The following is a 21,337-nucleotide window of genomic DNA, read 5'->3' on the forward strand; positions in this document are numbered from 1 at the left end:
CATCTTCATCAGCAATTTGGATGAAGGTTGAAAGCACCTTGTCCAAATTCGCAGATGACACTAAACTGGGGCACAGTAAACACACCGGAGGGCAGGGAGAGAATTCAGGCAGATTTGGACAGACTGGGGAAGTAGGCAGATCAGAACAGGATGACAACAAGGATAAATGGAAGGTGTTGCACCTAGGGAGAAAGAATCTCCAATACACCAATAGACTGGGAGGTACCATTCTGAGCACCACAACAGCGGAAAGAGATCTCGGAGTCTTGGTTAACATAAAAATGAACATGAGTCGCCAGTGTGATGAGGTAACAAGCAAGGCTAACCGCACTCTTTCTTGCATCAGCAGGACTATCATAAGCAGGTCTAGGGTAGTGATAATTCCCCTTTATGTGGCATTGGTGAGGCTGCAGTTGGAGTACTGCATCCAGTTTTGGGCGCTGCACTTCAAGAGGGATGGGGATAACCTTGAGAGGGTTCAGAGGAGGGCTACTTGTAAGGTTGAGGGCCTGCAGGTAAGACCCTATGAAGACAGATGAGGGATCTGAATCTCTTCAGCCTCCACAAGAGAAGGCCAAGAGGAAATCTTGTGGCTGCATACAAACTAATCAGGGAGGTCAGCAGGGAACAGGGGGCACTCTGTTTACCAGGCTGCTCCTCGAAGCTACCAGAAATAATGGCCACTAACTGAAGGACAGCAGATTTAGATTGGACATAAGGAAGAAATTCTTTATGGTAAGGGTTGCCAAAATATGGAATGGGCTTCCAAGGGAGGTGTGGTGATTTCCCCTACCCTGGAGGTGTCCAAGAGGAGATTAGATAGGCATCTGGCTGGAGTTACCTAACCCCAGTGCCCTTTCCTGCCTGGATCAGGAGGTCAGACCCGACAATCGACCAGGTCCCTTCCGACTCTAGAAATCTATGAATCTATTCCTCCATGTCTCCTTACACTAAATCTTGATGAAGTTTGACGCCTTCCCTTTCCTTTTATTAATCTTTTCTTCTCACTTCCTTCCTTGCAGGTCACCTTTAGTAAAGAAGTTGTTACACTTTTTAAAAGAATGCCTCCCAGGATACAGCCAGTTTTCACCCTACTGAATCATTTTATTTTATTTACAGAAGAAAATTGCACTACATAAAATATCAGGCTTGAGTCAAGTCTGATTCAGTGATTTAATTCTGGCTAGGGACAGAAATTACACATAAACCAGTATAACTGATCAAAAACTGTTTCAAATCTGTAACACAAAAGAAGTTCAGTGCACATAAACTACTTTCAAAATGTCCAAAACCGGTTTAAGATAAATCTGGATGGATGTAATATCAGATTTAAGTGATTTAGGTGAAATCAGTTTATTGAACTTCTGTCCCAAATCTCCTCCAGATTTAAATTAATTCACAGTCGTCCCAGGATGCTTTTAACCTCCCCCACAGTCTCCCCCACCCCCCTGCTGTAGGGTGGGCAGGCTAGCCCTGGCCCAAGCTGTCTGCCCCAGCTAAGCAGGGAGGTATGCTCTATTGCCCCCTGGATTCAGGCCTGAGCCACTGCAGGCATGTGGCTGCATGTCTGGAATCAAAAGTCATTGGTGACACATAGGGGGTGTACACGGGTGCATGTGCACCTCCCTGGAGATCGGGTGTGCCCCCCCTGAGATTGGCAGATGCTGCCAGCAACATCTGTAAGTGGTTACCAATCGCTGCTCGACGCTCGCCACCTTCTACCCCCGCCACTGACACCACTGCAGCCATCTGTGGGCAGTCTTCGCTCAGCCTGGCCTCGCCACCACCGTCACTGGAGCTGCCCGCAGGTAGTCCCCATGCGCCACTGCCACACCCCTACCACCAACACTGTCTCCACTGCCGCCTGCAGGAGGTCATTGAGCCCCCCCGCAGCCTCAGGAGGCACAAGGTCCTCATGTCAAAAGTAAGTGTCTGTTCACTTGCTTATCACTTCAAACTACTTAGCTTAGACTAACCTGCAAAGATTGAATCAATTCAGCCTCAGGCTTTTTGACTGTCTATATTTAGCCTTTAAATCTGGGTCCAGAAAGGGTGCTGGTGAATGGTGGCCTCCTAGCTGCATCCATGTTTCTTGTATTAATCAAGTGACAATATTTATCAATTATTTGCCCATGAAATACCAATAGCCTGACTTGCTGAAAGTCATCTCAACTTTTCTTGGGCAGATCCTAGAGTAATTACTCAGCTAGATTTAAACTCTCTTATATAAGATCTATGTAGGGCCAATTCCAGAGCTTCCTCTTATTTAAGACGTAAAAGGTACTTTGAAGGATCAATGAGTAGGCCATGAATTCTTCAATATGCTGACACCCATTTCTATTTCCAGACAATCCAGAGTTGATGGAGACTGGGGCACTGATGAGGAAGCTGTTAATTGCATCTATTTGCTTCTGGAGATCCAGACAACAAGGACAAGGACATTGTGACTTTCAAAGAGAGCTTAATAGTTATCTGTGCCTTTGTCACCTTTAAGTTGAATTAATGTAAAGCCTTCTATATAGACAATATGATCTTAAAATGCATTTTAACAAAGGAAGTTTATATTTTAAACCAGGGATGGGCAATTATTTTGACTTGAGGGCCGCTTAACAGCTTTTGGTAAGCTGTAAAGGGCCACAAGGGTAGCCCTGCCCTTTGACAGGTCCCCAGCCCCATGATTACCATCTTGGGACCAGAAGCCCTGCCCCTAACACCTGACTTTTGCCCCTCCCCTTGCCCCTGAAGTACACCTTGGAGGGACGGGGGGGGGGGGGATCTTGAAAGCAGAAAAAACAAAACAAATCATATGCCAAAAAAAAGTATCAAACAGCTGCTATAACTTAGTTTAATTATTTTTAAAAGATATTTTTGTCCTGGTTTGTGTGTGTTTGCCTAGTGTATCTAGAGGCAATTGCATCATAGCTCTAATAAGTCTTATAATAGTTATATATGGTGGGGCCGGGGGGGGGGGGGGTGGTGTGGTGTGGTGTGGTGTGGTGTGGTGTGGGTCGTTGGGGCGTGTGGCACGTGTGAGTGTGGGGTTATGATGGGGTGGTGGGAGTGTGGGGGAGCTGTGGATATGTTTGGGGGTATGGTAGGAGTGGGGAATGTGGGAGGCTGTGCGTGTGGGAGTGTGTGGGGGCGGTCCTTGGAGTCCCTAGAGTATGCGAGTCCCTGAAGCTGCATGTGGTGGCAGAAAGTGGGGCCAGCCCCGCCTGGCCCCATAGCACCCCACACTCCCAACCCAGTCCAGCCACAGCTGGCAGCAGTGTTTGGGGCCAACCCTATCTGACATAATAGGGCCGATAGTGTTTCCACCTGGATCCCCAACTATGTGCGGGCAGCAGGGTGGAAGGCCAGCTCCACCTGGCCCCATAATGCACAGCTGCCACACTCCCACCCCAGTCTCCAGCTCTAAGTGGCAGCAGTGTGTGGGGCCAACCCCACCCAGCTCAACTGTGGCTCCTGCCTGAGTCCCTGGCAGCAGATACTGGTAAGTGCAGTGTTCAGCTCTCATGCTCCCACCTGAGGCCCTGGCCACATGTGTTAGCAGCTTGCAGAGAAAGCCCAGGCCCATAGTGCACCCCGCACTCCCAACCCCCTACCCCCAGCAGGAGTCCTTGGCCCCGGCCCGATGGGGCCCTCACCTGCATTTTCAGGCTCATTGGCAGAGAGGTTGGAAACAGCCATGAGGAGGCCAGGCAGAGGCTTATCTCTAGTGCCTCCTAGCTCGGGCTGGGGCAGGTCAGGCCAGGCTGGGGTGGCTGCTTAGCACCCAGAGCTGCACCTCCTGCATGGAGGCACTGGCTCGCAGAGGGTCACCAAGGGCCAGGGCTTACAGAGCGGCCCAGCAGGCTGGATGGAACTGCCTGGCAGGCTAGATCTGGCCAGCAGGCTGTATTTTGTCTGCCCCTGCTTTAAACCCATACAGATGGAACAAAACATTTCCAGTCACTTTTTAAGCAGTATTTTCTGTATGGAGCACCTCCCACAATTTCTTGCTGATCTGACTGGGCTACCATTTGATTTCCAAGCTGTTGAAATGTTTTTGGATTTGATTTTTTTTTTGCCTCAGCAGCTGGAATTACCTGAAGCAAACAAGTTTGCATGGTGGACCGCTTTCACTTTCACTGTGGTCCACTATAGCCTAGAACTGAGGTCCTTAGAGCATGCTCTAAGACAGTCCTGCTTTCTCAAAAGTGAGGGTTTGACTGGAGTTACGTGGTAGATAAAGTATAGTTTGGGACAAAAGATAGTCATTTTTAGGTTTGCCCTTTTAACTTGTTTAACTACTATATACACAATAGGATAGAAAATACTAAAAATAAGATAACTGTGTTGCATGCTCACTTGAAGAACCATATTTGCCACTTTTCTAAAAAAAGGGGGTCCAGAGACCATAGCAGAAGTTTCAAGTCTGAAAATGATTTAACACAACAAGAGCTGAAAAAGTCAGGGAAAGGGGACATGACAGACACAGATAATAATAATGAAAAGTAAAGAAAGATAGATTGGGAACTCCTATTTAATTTCTCACAATGAAGAGAACAGAGGAACTGAATGACAATGAAACTGCCAATGAAACTGAAAAGCAACAATTTTTGAACTGCCAAACACCCTTCCCCCACTTTTTGCCATAACTTTTTAATTAACAAGTAGCAGCCATTAACTGTGCATACAGTCCAACTGTGAGAAGGAATCAAGTGGGGTCCCCTAAGGTTTGCTCATGGGTCAATACTGTTAAATGTCTTCATCAATGATTCATTAACAGAATTATTCAATTTACAGATGATGACAATCTGGATGAGGTAGTAGACATTCTGGAGGACAGGACTAAGACTAAAAAAAAAATCTTACTAAACTGGAAAAATCAGGTGAAATAAGGACAAGTGCAAAGTACTACACTTAGAGCAGAACAATCAAATGCACAAAATAAGGAATGATTGGCTAGGCTTCTGCAGTACTTCAGAAAACTACCTGGAGGTTCTAGACTATAGCTGAAAATACATTAATATTTTAACCCTATTGCCAGAAAAAGCTAATAGCAAGCTGGGATGTATTAATAGAAGTATCATATGCAAGTCATGCAAAATGATCTTTCCACCTGTACTGCTTTTCCAATTTTGGGCATCATACTGCAAAAAATATGGACAAGTTGAAAAGGGTCCAGAGAATATTAACAAAAATTGCCAGAGGTCTCAGAAATATGGTATAAGGAAAGGTTAGCATAACTGGAATTATTTTAGTTTGGAGAAAAGAATATTGGAGAAAGGGAAATGTGGCAATAGATTTAAATTGCAATAAGACTGCTTTATATTGGATATCAAAAATACCTTTCTAGCTATGAGAATAGGTACTGGAACAGATTACTGACAGAGATTGTTGAATCTCCAACACTGGGAATTTTAAATGCAGGTATGGCGGTGAAGTGCCCCCACAGGCTAGTGAGGGAGAGAAGGGAGGACCCACAGACCCCAGACCCCGAGACCAAGCCCCCAGAGGGGCATATGTACCGGCTGAAGAGCAGCGGAAAGAGGAGCCGCATCCGCGGCTGCAGCCGTGCGAACCGCCATTATGCCGGTTCTGGCAACAGCTGTTCCCGGCGTGGCGAACAGCTGAGCCAATCCCAGCGGCCGTAGCTGGGAGGTTTAAAAATGCCGGCAGGACAGGGAGAGAGGGGGAGCCAGGGAGAGAGAGTACGGGCAGGCAGCCCATGCTGCGGGCTCTCGCACAGAGCAGAGAGGACCCAGCCTGCGGGTCTCAAGCAGGCTGCTCATCTAAGAGCTGTACGCCTTTCGCGAACAGCAGAGTGAAAGGCGGTCAGAGAGTGCAAGCCGAGGCACTCTCTCAGCATCCTGAAGCAGTTGACGCTCAGGAGGCAAGGGAGCTCTCTGCTGCCGGTAGGAGAAGGGAGACAGCAGAGGCTCCAGGAGAGAGCTGGAACCAGGGGGAGCACCCACCAGCTCCTCCTGATTTGGAGGAGTATTTTCTGTAAGAAGGGAGGAAGGAGGAAGTACTCCCAGCAGGAGGGAGAACGACCGGGAACCGGTGATCCGGTCTGAGGCCGTCATACAAGGCCTGGAAACATCTGGAACGCATCACCCAGCAGTTGGCATGTGGACGGGGTGTAGTGGAGGCGGAGCCCCGTGGACCACCACATCACTCAACCGTGAGTAACACCGTCTATCGGGAGGCCCCACCCAGGATAAAGATCTCCACTGTAGACCCCTCTAAAGGTAATTGATTACATCCAAGTCGTGGCAGGTGAGTTGAGGGGAGGGGCAACACCCCGATAGGCCAGGCGGAGCTAGACACCGGCTCCACAGCAGGTTAGACAAACATTTACTTAGGATTGTTTAAAGATGAATGTTCTTGCCTTGGGCAGAGGATTGGACCTCTTAAGGACCCCTCCAGAACTATTTTTCTATGATTTTATCATCTCAAATCTAAAGGAGTCTGAGATAATGTGGAGTTCTGATTAGCCATGATAGCTAATCAAATAATCAGCAATGGAAAGGCCTCAGACATAATATTATTTAAAAGGGATGAGTCATTTTGATGGGTAATAGAAACATCTTCAATTACATTGAACTGGATAAATTCAACTGATATAAACCTTCTTGTTTGACAACATAAGCCAGCCACTGACATTAAACAGACATTAGAAGAATTTTAACAATTCTATATTTGTTCATCATGAGGGTCTTTTTGGGGGGCAGCTCCTTTCTTGGAATCCTCTAATACTGACCACTGAGACAGGACAGTAGACTAGAGGGACCATTGTTTTGCTCCAGTATGACAATCCTTAGTATTAAGTATACTTATCCTAAGTATAAAAGGAAATGTTGGAACAATATGATATCACATTCATGAAAAAATATATATTTGGGGGGAATGATTTGTCTCCTTGCTTTGTCATAAATAAAAAAATAATAAAAGCTTACATTAAAAACTAGGGAGGAAGGGGTGGGAATGTGATGGCTACCAGAAACAAGGTTACAGGAGAACACATGATATCCTTTTGTTATCAACTCAGTGATTAACCACATCTGTAGATGACATATCCGAACTTGAATTAAATCATATGTATTATTAAACACATGCACACAACAAAACCAAAAAACCCCACTCTTTACAAAAACAGTAAGACTAGATTATTAATAAAAATGCAATAAAACATTCAGATTAAAAATAGTGATTCAGTTTAATTCTTGGGTTGATTTGTTTTACTTCAGAGCACCACGGCCTGTTTTGCAGAGATATTGAATATTTGCAGCTCCCATTAGCTCGCTAAGAGCTAGAGCACTCAGGACCTCTGGGGAAAAAAAGTAATTAATTATGGTCTTTTATCCAAAGACATGAGAGAAGAAAAATAAAGCAAACTCCCCTATTCTATTATACTACGTTACAGAAAACCTGTTATACAACCACCTTTTGCTTCAATAATGGTTCAAGAGTTAGGAAACAACTAATGTGCTCATCTAAAGCATAACAGTTACAGGATACGAAAAGAAGCCTTTCAAAAGATAATTTTTGTACTAAAATAAACTTGATTAGGTTCAGATAAACAGTGGCACAAAAAGTTGGCTTAAAATTTCAAAAGGATTTAATCTGTTAAAAACTTAAATGTTCTGCCCATAGCAACAAAAAGGGAGCACCCAAAGAACTGTGAGTCTCATGCATGAAATTGCAATTGAAGTTTCGAAGTGGAATGCTGTCATGGATTGTATGACTCACAAGGAGCAATGTGCAAAGGAAGCGGTTTCTGTTCCTCTTCCTATAAGATTACACTTCTTCTCATTCAATCCAAACTATTTTCAGGTTTCAGGAAACACTGTTCCCCCACCATTCCCGAGTTAATTTTTAACCCCAACACACAGACTAATTCAAATATTTCCTTTATGTATGTGTATACTTGTATGCATATTTTAAGTCCTGAATCCAAAGCCTTCTGAAAATTCAGGAGAACTATAACATCTTCTTTTCCATCTTTTCCAGATATGAATCAAGAATGTAGCTTTGTCAATGTTATACACTATCTTATACTAAATTGTCTGCTTATGTCTTTCCTTTTTATAAAGATCTAAACTAATACCTGAAATGACAGTTTTTCAGTACTTCAGATTTTAAACAGCTCCAGGATTTTTGATTCCTAGACTGCTGAGGCTGGGCAGGAAGGGCCATCAGGGGCGGGGATGGGGCTCTGCCAGGAATGACCCACAGCCACAGCCCCTCCTGCAGCCAGTGAGTGCAGGGCTGCCTTTTTTTTTTTTTTTTAAGTACCAGGAGGCTGGGGCCAGGTGGGGGATGGAGCCGGGCAGGGCACCCATGGGATGGAGGCTTCTCCCACGGCTCCCCCCACCAGGGGAGAGGCAGGCACAGCTGGAAGAGCCACAGGAGAACCTGCAGCCGCCCAGCTGTGCCTGCTTTGCCCCAGCCAATCCAAATCAGCGCCAAACAGGATGGCAACAGTGATTCAAATCACCAAATCAAATCACTGTCCTCCAAATTAGCCGAATCCAAAGCTGAATCAAATTCTTCCCTATCTGCACAGGCCTAATAAATTTCCATCAAGGTGTGCCAGGTGTGTGTGGGAGATTCATTGCAGTCTGAATAACGCAGCATGGATCTAAGACGAAAGAACATGACCCACTCACAGTTATTCTTAGAGTATTATAAAGACAAATAGGAAAGCATAGCTTTCAACTAGAATTACACTTTGCTAATTTATCAAGATGTACAAAGGGGCAGACAATTCAAATAGTTATTCAGTCCTGATATGCTACATTTTAGATATGTTTTGTCCAAAACTAATGAAAACATGCTATAAAAAGTTGGCCATGTGAAATATTGTTTTTATTTGAGAAACTGAAAGTTCCTTAGCACAGGACTTTATGACCTGTCACACAGTTTCATTCTAGAAATGAAAAGGATCTTCCCATCAAGAGAGATAAAAAATGAGGTTGCACTTGGCACCTTCATTTCTTTCCTAGAGGACAACAGCTTCATTCTGTTGAGAGGATACCAGAGTCCACAAGATCCAGGGGTTACAGTGTGAACCTCTTGTTAGAAATTCCACTACAAAGATCTCTGTTCTATTTGCAACCAAGAAAAGAACGATGACCATTTCCCATACCAGGTGATATAAAGAGGAACAAAGTGCGATAACCTGCATTTGACACTCTTGGCACATTTTTTTCACAGATATGGCAGTTCTGTTATAGTTTGCCTTGGAGTCTCTATGCCTTAAAATTGTTTTTGTATGTTGTTAGATTGTAAGTTTTGCCTTTTTCAAAGTTTTGGTGAACAGTATTCATATCCACCTCTGTTAGAATTTAAAACTAAATATTTTTGGTCAGGTTTTTACCCAAAGCAGTAGACACTTCTTCAGAAAGTAAGTACACTATTTTAAATAACAACAGCATGAATCATAAGCCACTATTCAGCATGCACAATGATGGCAAAGCATGGCTAACTATGACTGTACAGGAGAACTAATTCCTGTGGTTGAATTCTGTTGATAACTTGGGCTCCAATCCTGCAAACTATAGACTTAGCTTTAAGCAAGAGATCAATGTCATTAAAAAGCAATCATTTGCAAGACAATAGCTTCAAATCTTGACTTCGATTCATTATTATTTCTTGATATTTTAGAGGCAACTCAGCACTTCCTATAGTCTGCACTTTTTTTGCTGTGCAAGAACAATTTTATGCTTCTTCTGACATGAAAAAAAAATAATCCAAAAGTTTAACAATTTTTTTCCCAATCAAACATTAACTTCTATTAATACCTTTATTTTTGACTGGATGGCACATAAACATTTTTGTTCTAATATGACAGCAAGAACCACCACCAAGTCTAGGCCTGTAGCTGGCAGCTTTTTCCAACTGCAGGCCAGAATGACCCGCCTTGGGTCGGAGCAGTGCCACGGAAAGAAGTGCCTGCACCTGGCACTTCTCCCTATAGTGACACAGGGAAAAACACCTGCAGCTAAAGGCCCCTGCCACTGAATGGCACAGAAGCCCCACATCCACGGGCCAGATCTAATGGTTTTGCGCATCAGATCTAGCCTGCAGGTCGTATGTTGCCAACCTTCACGTTACTGAGTGCCTCTGAAGTGCTGAACATTTTTAATCCCATTTAACAGAAGAATTCTCTGTCAGAACAGGGTGTGCTTGCTTCCTTCATAGAGAACACACGTTGCACCTTACATTTAGAAAAATAGAAGGCAAACAGTTCTGTCCTGGGTCAGCAGAGCAAAGAACATATCTATCCTTATGCACAATGCTGCAAACCAAAAATATTCAAATGTTTAAGTGGTTTGAAAACTCCCTATATATTTTTTAAACAATTTTACTGAATATTAAATAAGCAACTGAACATTTAATCCAAAGAAGTCTCTTGCATTATTTTTACCTTTCCTTAATATTTATTTTCTCAATTTTTTTTCACACACATCTAGTTGCAGAGCAGCATTCTCAAAGTAACAACAATGTTCTACTGACACTATTGCTCAATTTTCAAACACAAAGCTTAGTTCCTTATCAATTGTTACCTCCAATGGAAACCAGCATTTTCTGCAATCAATTATAAATAATAAAAAATTGGAGTGGGAGATTAAAGTTGGGTGGCTGACATCATGTTTCATGTGATTTAAGTTGTCAAAAAGAAACAAATTTGTTGTCTACTCCTATGGACTTCACTGAAGCTGCACAAGGTATAAATTTGCACTATATTATTGTAGGATACTAAACAGGGCAGCACATTGAAAAACAAAGTTAATACCTAAAAAGACTATAGAGGTATCAAAGGATATTGGGGTTAGAAGGAACTTTAGATGGTCATCTAGTCTAACACCCCTTCTCAGGGCAGAATCATGCTAGACTAAACCATCCCAATCATGTGCCTTTAACCTGTCTTATAAATAGGTTTGGCAGGATTCAATTTTTGCCAATAAACATCACTAACAAACCAACAAAAATATATATTTCTATCATTAATAAGCAAACAGAGGGGAAAAACAGAAAGGAGTTACAAAAGCTGGAGTATAGATGACTGGTTTCTTTAAAAAGGAAAACAGTGGTGAGCCTAATGACTTGTCAAGTAAGCAATTAGCTGCTGATTCACAGGGGCCAGGAAGTAGACTGCCAGGAGATAACAGGCTAGTTAAAAGCCTACCCAAAGCCCAGAGGGGGAGGAATGGGGGAAGAGTACTCAGGCCAGGCTGGAAGCTGTGGAGGAAGCTGTGGAGGAAGGTAGAAGAAGCAGCGGTGGGGAGTTCCTGACACCTGAGTGGGACAACTCAGCTGCAGAAAACTGGGGAGAGACTAAAAAAGGTGAAACAGCCTACTGGTAAGACTGGGACACTGAGAGAAAGACTCCAATTAGAAATGATACAAGTTTTGGTGTTTTCTTGGCCTTTTCATTGTTTGTTTGTTTGTTTTTGCCATCCTAGGGGGCAAAAGATATTTATGTTGTTAATGTAACTGAAATTGATACAGATCAAAACAAATGCTTAAAAATAAGCATTGATATTATCCATCAAAATTATTAAAAAGATAAATATCTAGTTCTGCCAAGCCTACTCATAAATATCCAAGAACGGTGATTCCACAACTTCTCTGGGTAGCCTGTTCCTATGGTTAACTACTCTGATCGAACATGCAGCAATACCAGATATCCCCACACTAGCAATAAATGACATTCAGATGCACATAATTCCTGCATAAACTTCAAGAAGCCCAACCCAGGTCAAAGACTGGCCCTTACAGTACGTGTTCAAAAGCCTTCAGTCAGAGAAAAGTACCAAGTAAACAGAAAACGCTCTCCTACTCTGTTAAGGTTTCTAAAATATTTTGAGTTACATTCAATGCTAAGAGATTTAATGGTACCCAATCTACCACATTCCATCATCCAAAAGACCTAAGTAATGTATGAATAATATATGAATATATTTTCTGTTTCTAAAATAGTGCACAGTACTAACTTCAATATCCTAATATTGTACAGCCATTGCCATTTTACTGATGGGAAATACAAAACAAACCGTATGACAAACCTAAGCAAAATCTGTTAGTGGCAAGTTGTAGGGCTGTACGAAGTTCAGGTGCTGAGTCAATTCAGAGGAGATTCGGCGACCAAATCTCTGAATATGAATCAAATCAAGCAACCAATAAAAGGTCTGAATCGATTTGGAAAAGATTCAGAGAGCTTTGATGATTCAGGCAGTCCTTGCTGCAGCTGGACTCGGAGCTGGTAAGTAGGGGATGGGGGAGGGAAGGCTGGAGGAGGAGACTATGGAGGAACCCCTGCCAGGCCCCATCCCTTGCCTGCTCCCCCAGCTCCCCCACCCCCCTACCCACTGTCCCAGCCCCTGGCCCCCATGGCTGCCCCACCTGGCCCCAGCTCCTGGTGCTTTAAAAAGCACTACTCACCAGGTGCTGTTGGGCGGGGGGCAATCCCTGCTGCCCCCCACCACATGGGGGGGCTCTACCATGAGCCCCCTGACCCTCACCTGCTTCCCCAGCCCCTCAATAGCTGCCCTACCCACTCCAGCTCTGGCCCTCTTAGAAAAAAAAACAAAACAAAACCCCCCCAGGGCTCAACGGCTGCTGCACAGCCTTTACGCTTCTGAGGGCTTGTGCAGAGCCCCCCACACAGCACAGGACAGTGGGGATTGCCCCCCTGCCAGACAGGAACAGGTGAGACTGAGGGGTTGGTTTTTTTCTTAAAGGGCCAGATCTAGGATGGGCAGGGCAGCCATAGGGGGACTGGCCAGGGGGGAGAGGAGGGGCTTGTGCAGAGCCCCCCCCATGCAGCGTGGGGCAGTAGGGATCGCCCCCCCACTGGGCAGCATCCAGTGAATGCAGGCTTTTTTTTTTTTTTCCCCGAAGTGCCAGTAGCCCAGAAATGAGTAAAAGTTAAGAGCTGGCATATTTTAAGGAGTACTTGAGTCTAAAGAGGTTGAGAGCCACTGCTTTACTCATATGATATAGGTTACAGGCAGAGACAAAGCATTTTTTGTGTAGACGTTTAACAAAGTTTATGAAGAAAGTCAATGTTTCACATAGTCAGCTTCTGCAATAACTCTTAGCTCCAGTTACAATGGTAGAAAAAGCTGAACAAGTAAAGTTTTTCATATTTTGGTAAAAAGGAACAACAGTTAATCAAATAGTTTAACTGCCCATACTTTAACTCTATGTGATGAAATCAAAGTCATAAAATGCTACCACCAAGTTTACTTCTAGGTTCTCAAGAAATCCAGGCAGTCCAAAACTATATAACAACTAGGGGTGTGCGAAGTAAGCCCTATTCGATTCTGATTCAGCCCGAATCAGGGACAGTGATAAAATTTGTTGATTCAGATCACTGTCCCCGATTTCATTTGGCCAAATCCAAATCTGAAGATTCGATGCCGATTCGGAGAATCGGCGATTCGGACACAGACACAGCTTTAAAAGTTTCTTCTACATACCTTGAGGTAGTAGGTATGGTTTATGATCGCTGCAATGCTGGGGCACATGCAGCATCCCACAGGAGTGCGGGGGGGGCCCTCCACATGCTCGCGGGCAAACCTGGAAGTGGACCAGAAGTACTTCCAGTCCACTTCCAGGTCTACCAGGGAGCAAGTTGGGGGCTTCCCTGGCTCAGCAACTGGCCGCAGGGGGACCCTGGATGCCCCCCGCCCAGATCCAGGAGGCACCAGTCACCAAGCCGGGGGGGGGGGGGGGGGCATAGGGAGAGGCCTCCCCTGTGCGCTTGGCAGCAGACCCAGAAGTGGACCGGAAGTGCTTCTGGTCCACTACTGGGTCTGCTGCCAAGTGTGCTGGGGAGCCCCCTGTGCTTCTGTGGGATACTCCATGTGCCCCAGCATTGCAGCACTCATGAGCCCCTGCTAACTAGAGGTATGTAGAAAATACATTTAAAAGCTGTGTCTATGTCCAGAACTCCGAATCTTTCTGAATCAATTCGGAGAGATTAAAGAGTCCTCTGATTCAATTTGGATTTGGAGAGTTGGCTACTGAATTGGGCTGAATCTCCTCCAAATCAAATCAGAGATCAAAGCATCACACAGCCCTAATAGCAACCACTATTTAAAGAAACACTCTGCATGGGGGGGGTTTAAATACCTACAATATTAGTCTTGGATAACTTGTAGTATGTAAAACCTCTGAAGTCTCCAACTAGAATGTTTATTACAAAATGCCATATTTTTCCATTATAAATCCAACTACAGGTTTTTTCCCTTTTAGTGGTGTCTGTCCATCAGTATGGATTAAACCCTATATGAATGCAACCCTCAATCCTTTTCTTACCTATTAAATATTAGTACACATTCAGTCTACCCCAAAACCAGCCATCAAATGTAACTGTCAAAACAGAGGCTTCTGAAAACAGGAATGTCACCTAAGCATCCTGGCATCAAGACTCAACATCTTGGTTTTAACAAGTATTTAAACATCACGTGCAGTCCCACAGATTTCAAAATTTCACTGGCTAAACAAACCCTATCCTGCATGTGTCTTGCCTTTAAAATACATTATCTTAGCTTTTTTACAAGTGTATTGGTAGCAAACTATTTTTACTAATTCTGTATTGTTTCCAAACAGTAGCCAAAAACACATTATTTAAATATTAGCTAAAAATCAGTCCTCCCCTTTTTAACACAATCATAATGATATGGTTAAGTGAAAAAATTATGAGAAACAAGGTTCCCTCTACTTCTGCACTTAGGGAAGAGATTAATTGGTTTGGGGGGAAAAAAAAAAACAGATTTCACATTCACATTTCAGTGGACAAGATGAGATAACAGCTTCTGACAGACTAGTTGTTTGTTTTTAACGTAATTTACTACCTTTCTAAGTATTCTCTTAAACAACATAATTCTGAGAGCCATTTTGACAGCCAGTCAGTCCTTACAGTAATAAAGCTTCTACTGAAGGTGTGTACAGAAGTTGCTTTTTCACCATTTAAAGCGCTTTATTGTCACAACAGAACTGCATGACTTTGCAGCTATTTAAAAATGGGTACAGCACCTTAAATTAACTGTTGTTAAATGAGCTATTAAATCTGAAACAGTTTTACAGCACTTTAGTAACCTACAGTGCTTTAAATAACTTCTGTACATTGGTCAAATTTCTGACCAGTGGAAAAGCCCCAGAAAGTTGCAGAATGCCCCCACCTCCTAGCCTGGGAAGTACAGGAAGGCTCATCACCCCCTCCCCTTCCCCCCAAACACTGCAATTCTGTCATGTTTAAAATCACAGTAACTTTATAGTGCTATAAAAAGTGCTGTAAAATGTGCACAGAGCCTTGAGAGTCATAAGAGCTTGAAGAGAATAAAGACTGAGCAAGGAAAATTCATGCCCTGGGACTTGAGCTGGTGAAGTGCTGAGGCTTCAGGAGAAGCTAAGTGTTTAACACCTTTAACACTGTGTACCCTCTGTATGCAACAAGTACAGTATACATAACTGTACTATCCTTTCACATACAAATTTACATTAATCCCCAATTACCAAAGTAATTACCAACAACCCCCTAATGGCTTCAATACACCATCATAAAATGTCTCAGTTATCAGGCACAGAGCCTTCTGAGTAAGTGGTTTCTTGGGTCATCATTTTAGAAGTCATTTTTAATAATCTAACCATGTATAATTTAAAAAGTTGATAAAAGGTTTTTTTGTTAACCTGATTAAAGTATTTTAAGTTCTTTGAATATTCCAGTAATAATTTTTTTAAAGAATATTCTTTGTTTAGCACCACACTAAAAAAAGAAAAGGTGGTAATTTACCTTTATGGTATCAATGTTCTTCCCAGAATCTCTTATAACTCATCAGACCGCTCTAAGAGAAAACATAGAACAAAGAACGATTTCAACTTTTTAAGTTCTCCTTTCAACAATTCAGTTTATTCAGACGGATTTCTTCCAAAGCAACTACCATGAGAATGTCACAAAGATTACATGAAGTAAACTAATGAAGAAATGTAAAATTTTTGCTGGCATATTTTCAGAGAGAAAGAAAGCATATGCTTGAAAGAGAAGATAGGGGAGAACAGGCATTTATTTTACACTGCTGCATTTACCAGAGCCTCCTAAGTAAACTGGCTTAAGAAATTGAAGGCAAGCACATACTAGCTTGCATCCTTAAAATTACACAATGTGTTCAAATACCATGAAAGCAAGTATATACTTATATTTTTTGCACAACAGTCAGACTGAGTAGACTTAACTTCTTGAAATCCTTGTTTAGTCCCAGTATTTTGCTAATCTAGTTTACTGAAAAATCCAATAAGTAATTGTTGATAAAGTAACCTTCACTAAGCAACTTTAACATGCAGGGCTTTAGTATGCTGTCATGAGGACAAGTTAATTTGCCCAGTGAACACAGAATTTAAGAAACATCTAAGGTTTTCCAAAAAACTGAAACTATACTTTTATTTTTGAGTAAATGTCATAGTCCTCACTGTACAAACTACCACTGCTTACAGATATGCAAGGATCACGCATATTACTTCAATGCATGATCCATCAAACACTGACCTGAAAAAGGTAAAAACACCTTACCTCATTCTCAGTTTTGTCATTCAGTTTATTAGTGCTTGATGGCTCTGCCTAGCCAATATATGCCACACTAACGCCAGGTTGTTAGACTGCTCTTTTGCCTTCCCCTTTCCAACTACAAATCATACCTTGCAGGTACAGAGGCCAAGGACAATGAACATGACAACAAAAACCTTGTCTAGAGAGATTTTCAGAGGCTACATAAGTTTTATCTCATTCCCTAGTCTGCCTACCCAACTCCAGAAGACTCTCACTCATTTAATACACATTAACTTAAGTATTTAGTATCTACTCCACATATTTACGGTTAAAAACTCTCTCAATAGCCTTTCCCCAAAATTTAAGATGTAGCATCTTCAGTTTCCCCAAGAGGAAAAAAAATAAAAAGAGTTAAGACTCTCATTATCCATACATATTAAAGGCACGCTTAACCTCATTTTAACAGACATTCCTAAAACAAAATTTTAATTTGTTACAGAAAAACCTCTTTCCTCACCTAACCGGCCCACTCACTCTAACCATGTATCATTTTTTAAAAAGTCAATAAAAAGGTTTTTTTTGTTAACCTGATTAAAATATTTTGTCAAAAGTTCTTTGAACATTCCAGTAACAATTTTCCAGTGTGCATGCACACCACCCCCCACACACACTAACCCACCCGTGCACTATACTCCTAATTAAATTTCAAATACAAATACAATTATATTAATAATATAAATAAATTCCATCTAGCCACAAAAAGAGATTGCAAACATTTCAACTTATTTCTTATCCCTTTTCTAATCTGCGGTGGCATTTGCTGATCTGTACCTATTAAATCCCTCTTCAGCATTCAAAAGCAGAACACCATTTTTTTCCTGAATCTTCAATTCTAATAATTATGTGGGCTTAGTCCAGGGGCGGGCAAAACACAGTCTGCGGTCTGGATCTGAGGGCAGAACTTCTGGTCCCAAGGTTGTGACCAGGGGTCAGGGCACCTGTCAAGGTGCAGGGCTACCAACGCGGCCCTCAACAGCTCGCCAAAACTCAGTAAGCGGCCCTCCAGCCAAAATAATTGTCCATACCTGGCTTAGTCCCTACACATTCAATAGTCCAGTGAAAAAAATCGACTGCAAACTACACAAGAAACTTGCTCAGATATGCTCAGGTAACTCTCTGACCAGATGCAAATAGATAAATCCCTTTGATGCCTTCAAGTCACTTGCCCCCTCTCTCATTAATGACCTCCTTTCCTCCCCCTTTCCCTATCCTTTGTATTCAAATGACTGTACTCCTTTTTATTTAGTACCCCTGTTCTCCACAAGTCTATTCATAGTACAAGAAGCAGATTATAAGTCTACAGAAGCTCATGCTTTAGTCTAAACAATTTAGACAAAGTGTCACGCTGCCTTTTAGTAAATGTTTGTTAGTGGTTAAAAAATAAGTTTAACCTTTGAAAAAGTTCTGGGCAATAAAAAAAGACCAAAAGATCAAGTACGCTAAACACAGATTCTACATTTTCCATATTACTTTAAACACTGCAAAGTTGTTTAGTGTGTTTTAAAATCAATGCTTAACATTTTGTGGTATAACAGACTCCTTCCTGTATAATCTCAGCACAGTTGGACTTTGTCTGAGGAAGTATGCCTGCGAGAGGAGAGTGGAAAACAGAGTCAAAGCAGAGACCAATTCTCACATAACTAGAGAGCTCCAATGCAAATCTTTCACAGCAGCTCTACTTGGCCAAAGCAGGGAATAGTAAGCACTGCCTTTCTGCATTCCTATGTAGAAGGCTGTGAGACAAAATGAACCTGATATACTCGGGACTAATATAGAATGAGCCTGTGCAGTGCAGAGATCCTTACGCAGCTGGTCCAGTTCATTAATCCATTCCCAATTTCCTAAAGGAGTCCAGAGGTACAGCCCTGCACAGCTTTAAGCCTTATTTTTGTATAATCCTGCATAAATCGAGCTACCACAGTGCTAGAACCATTTTTCCTGAGCAAGCATTATCAGTCTCATTTTTAGCAACACAAAACTAGAGATCTCTGAAGCAGCCTCGAAACTTGAGTTCACTCAAGTCACTCACACTTACCCACACCTCCCATCCCAACTCAACTCAGTTTCTTAATTCTCTTTTACACCAACCAAAAGGAACGTGTGTGTGTTTAAAAATCTTATTTCTATTTTCTGTCATTTCTATAATGAAAGGAGGTTGTCTAAATTATTACGAACTCCTAATTTCTTTCAGGAACTGCCAAAATACTTCAAAGGACTCTTCCTGTGCAGATTTTTTTATGAACTAATCAATATTCAGTCCAGCAGCAGATGTTTAACTGTGACAGACTATAGATTTTAGTTAGGTTTGGCAGAATTTAATTTTTATTTTTTAATAATGTTGACAGATAATATCAATGTTTAATTTTTAAGCATTTATTTAGATTTTTACATTGATTTAAATTTTCAGGATTGAACAAAATTAAAAGGTGTGGGGGTAAAGAGCTTATTAATGACAAACAACAACTGTAACACTGCCACCAGCTGAGTGACAGGGCTGCTATCAGTCCTGGCTCCACTTGCCCATAGCTCCCTCATCCATTTTGTCACTTTCTCTTCCTTTGTTCTGTCCCTAGAGCTTCTCAGAGTTACAGTCCAAACTACAGTTAACATGGTTTTGTATGACTGCTCTGCCTGTCATCATATACTCCATGATTTTTCTTATGTCCCCTTTCTATAAATTTCAAATTATTGATGGAGGCAGGGGTATAGATTGTAGCTGGGTTGGTCTAAGAACACAGGCACACAAGGTTCTTTGGGTAAATCTGATATCTTTTATTAGACCAACTCAAATAGTTGGAAAAATTCTTCTTTGCAAGCTTTTGGGCATAAACACGCTTCGTCAGGCTGAGGAAGCATCTGCAGATGCTCTGAGAAATGGGGCTAATGGGAGGAGTCAGCAATATTTCCTAGACTTTACTGAAGTTTAAAAATAAATAAATAAATAAATTTAAAAAAAAAAGATCATTCAGGTGTGCGACCATATTTTTTAAATCTGCATAACTATTTATTTTCCAGCATAGGTATATGCAGTTCTAAAATGGAAAGCAACTGTAAGGTGTTCCTAACCTACAGTGAAGAACCAAACTTCATTCTCGAGTCTTAGGATCATTCTTTGAGCCAATACACCAAGAAGGGTTCTCCAGGTACTGTCTACAGCAGTGCTTCCCAAACCCACTCAGCATGACCCCATTTATGACCACATTTCCTCAGCATGGCCCCTCACTCCAAACTTGTAGCCCCCCACCCACCAAGTGCTCCTCACTCCCCCAAGGCCAGCAGGGCCCACAGCCTCCTGCTCCCCCACCCCAGCAACACCTGAACCCCTCCTGCCACCCACAGGAAGCAGCAGCAGCTGCTGAGGCCAGAGTACAGAGCCCTACTCCCTGTCCCCCCCACCCCTGCCCTTCCCCAGAGGCAGCACAGCCAGAGCACAGCCTGTGGAGGAGCGGGGGTAGGACGCAGGCTACATGTTGCCAGCTTGGGGCTCCCTGCCCTGCTGCCCTTCCCCCGGGCCTCTGCTGCCCAGCAGGTAGGACCTAATGTGGGAGACAGCACCGCACCATGGCATCATCCGTTGATGTTGTGAGCCCATTTGGGGTTGTAACCCACAGTTTGGGAAGTCTGTAGAACAGGGGTGGGCAAAATACGGCCAGAGGGCTGGGCTTTGTCCGGCCTGCAGCGGGTCCCTCAGTCCCACCTGGTCTAGACTCTGTCTGCCCATCGTGCATCCTGCCGCCCCCTGAGCACACAGCAGACCAGGCAGCAGCAGCTTCTTCCATCTACTGTTGATGCTGGCCCCAGGCCCTGGTACCAGTGAGGACCTGCACCGCAGCCTCGACCTGGCATGCCCTGTGCCTGCTCACATTAAACAGTGGCAGCAGCAGTGCCAGCCAGGCAGAAATTGCTCAACACAGGGAAAAAGTGGCCCCTCTCCCTCGCCGCTGCCCGACATTCTTTTAATAGCTATATACCCCACACCTCACATACACAACCCCACAGCCTTCCACAAGCCCCATACTCCCCCCACCCATAACCCCCCAACATCCCTGCAATATATCAGAGTAAGACTTCATTTGGAGCTATTATACAATCACCTCTATAGGCAAGACACAAACACACACAAATCAGGACAAAAATATTTTCTCTAAATAAAATTAAAATATGTTATCATGGAGATTCGATTTTTAGTTTTGTTTTTTTCCAGTTCCAAGATGGAAAATCCCTTTAACAAGTGGAATACTTCTGGGGTGAGGGAAGGGACTTCTGGTAACAAATGTCAGGGGTTAGGGGGTGGAACTTTTGGTCCCAAGTTGCTGACCAGGGGGTGGGGCACCCGTCAAAGGGCAGGGCAACCCTTGCGGCCCTCGACAGCTCACCAAAACTCATTAAGCAGCCCTCCAGCCAAAATAATTGCCCGCCCTGATACAGAAGTTGACTAAGAACATGATAAGTAAAGAAATAGTTCAAATATATTTCAGAGCTGCTGGCTTTGTGAGATGCAGGAATCTGAAAAGAAAGATCAACATTTCAACCTAGAGCCCCCAGGAACTACAGTCAAAATTTTCTCCTTAATGCCGACCATGTTGCCAACACCACAAAATGGCGCTGTATCGGATGTGCCATGATGTTGGTTAGAAATTACATTACTGGGCTCTCAAAATGTTGATATACAAGGTAGTCACCTAGCTTGATTTCTTCAGAATCCTGGCAGCACAATTATTTTAATCTAAATTT

At 42.9% G+C, this 21,337-nt stretch overlaps 1 protein-coding gene across 4 annotated transcripts in view; it reads right to left on the reverse strand.

The window, feature by feature from the left end:
• SGMS1 (sphingomyelin synthase 1) overlaps positions 1-21,337 on the reverse strand; it is a 154,919-nt gene that overhangs the window by 67,723 nt on the left and 65,859 nt on the right. For 2 of the 4 annotated variants that reach the window (XM_019484289.2, XM_006275909.4), the window contains one exon: positions 15,794-15,845. The exons of the other annotated variants lie outside the window; for them this stretch is intronic. The gene's annotated coding sequence lies outside the window, so the exon portion shown is untranslated. The remainder of the gene's footprint in view (positions 1-15,793; positions 15,846-21,337) is intronic. 4 annotated transcript variants of the gene reach the window in all.

The sequence above is a fragment of the Alligator mississippiensis genome, chromosome 6 (genome assembly GCF_030867095.1).
Source record: "Alligator mississippiensis isolate rAllMis1 chromosome 6, rAllMis1, whole genome shotgun sequence".
Classification (NCBI taxonomy): Eukaryota; Metazoa; Chordata; order Crocodylia; family Alligatoridae; genus Alligator; species Alligator mississippiensis.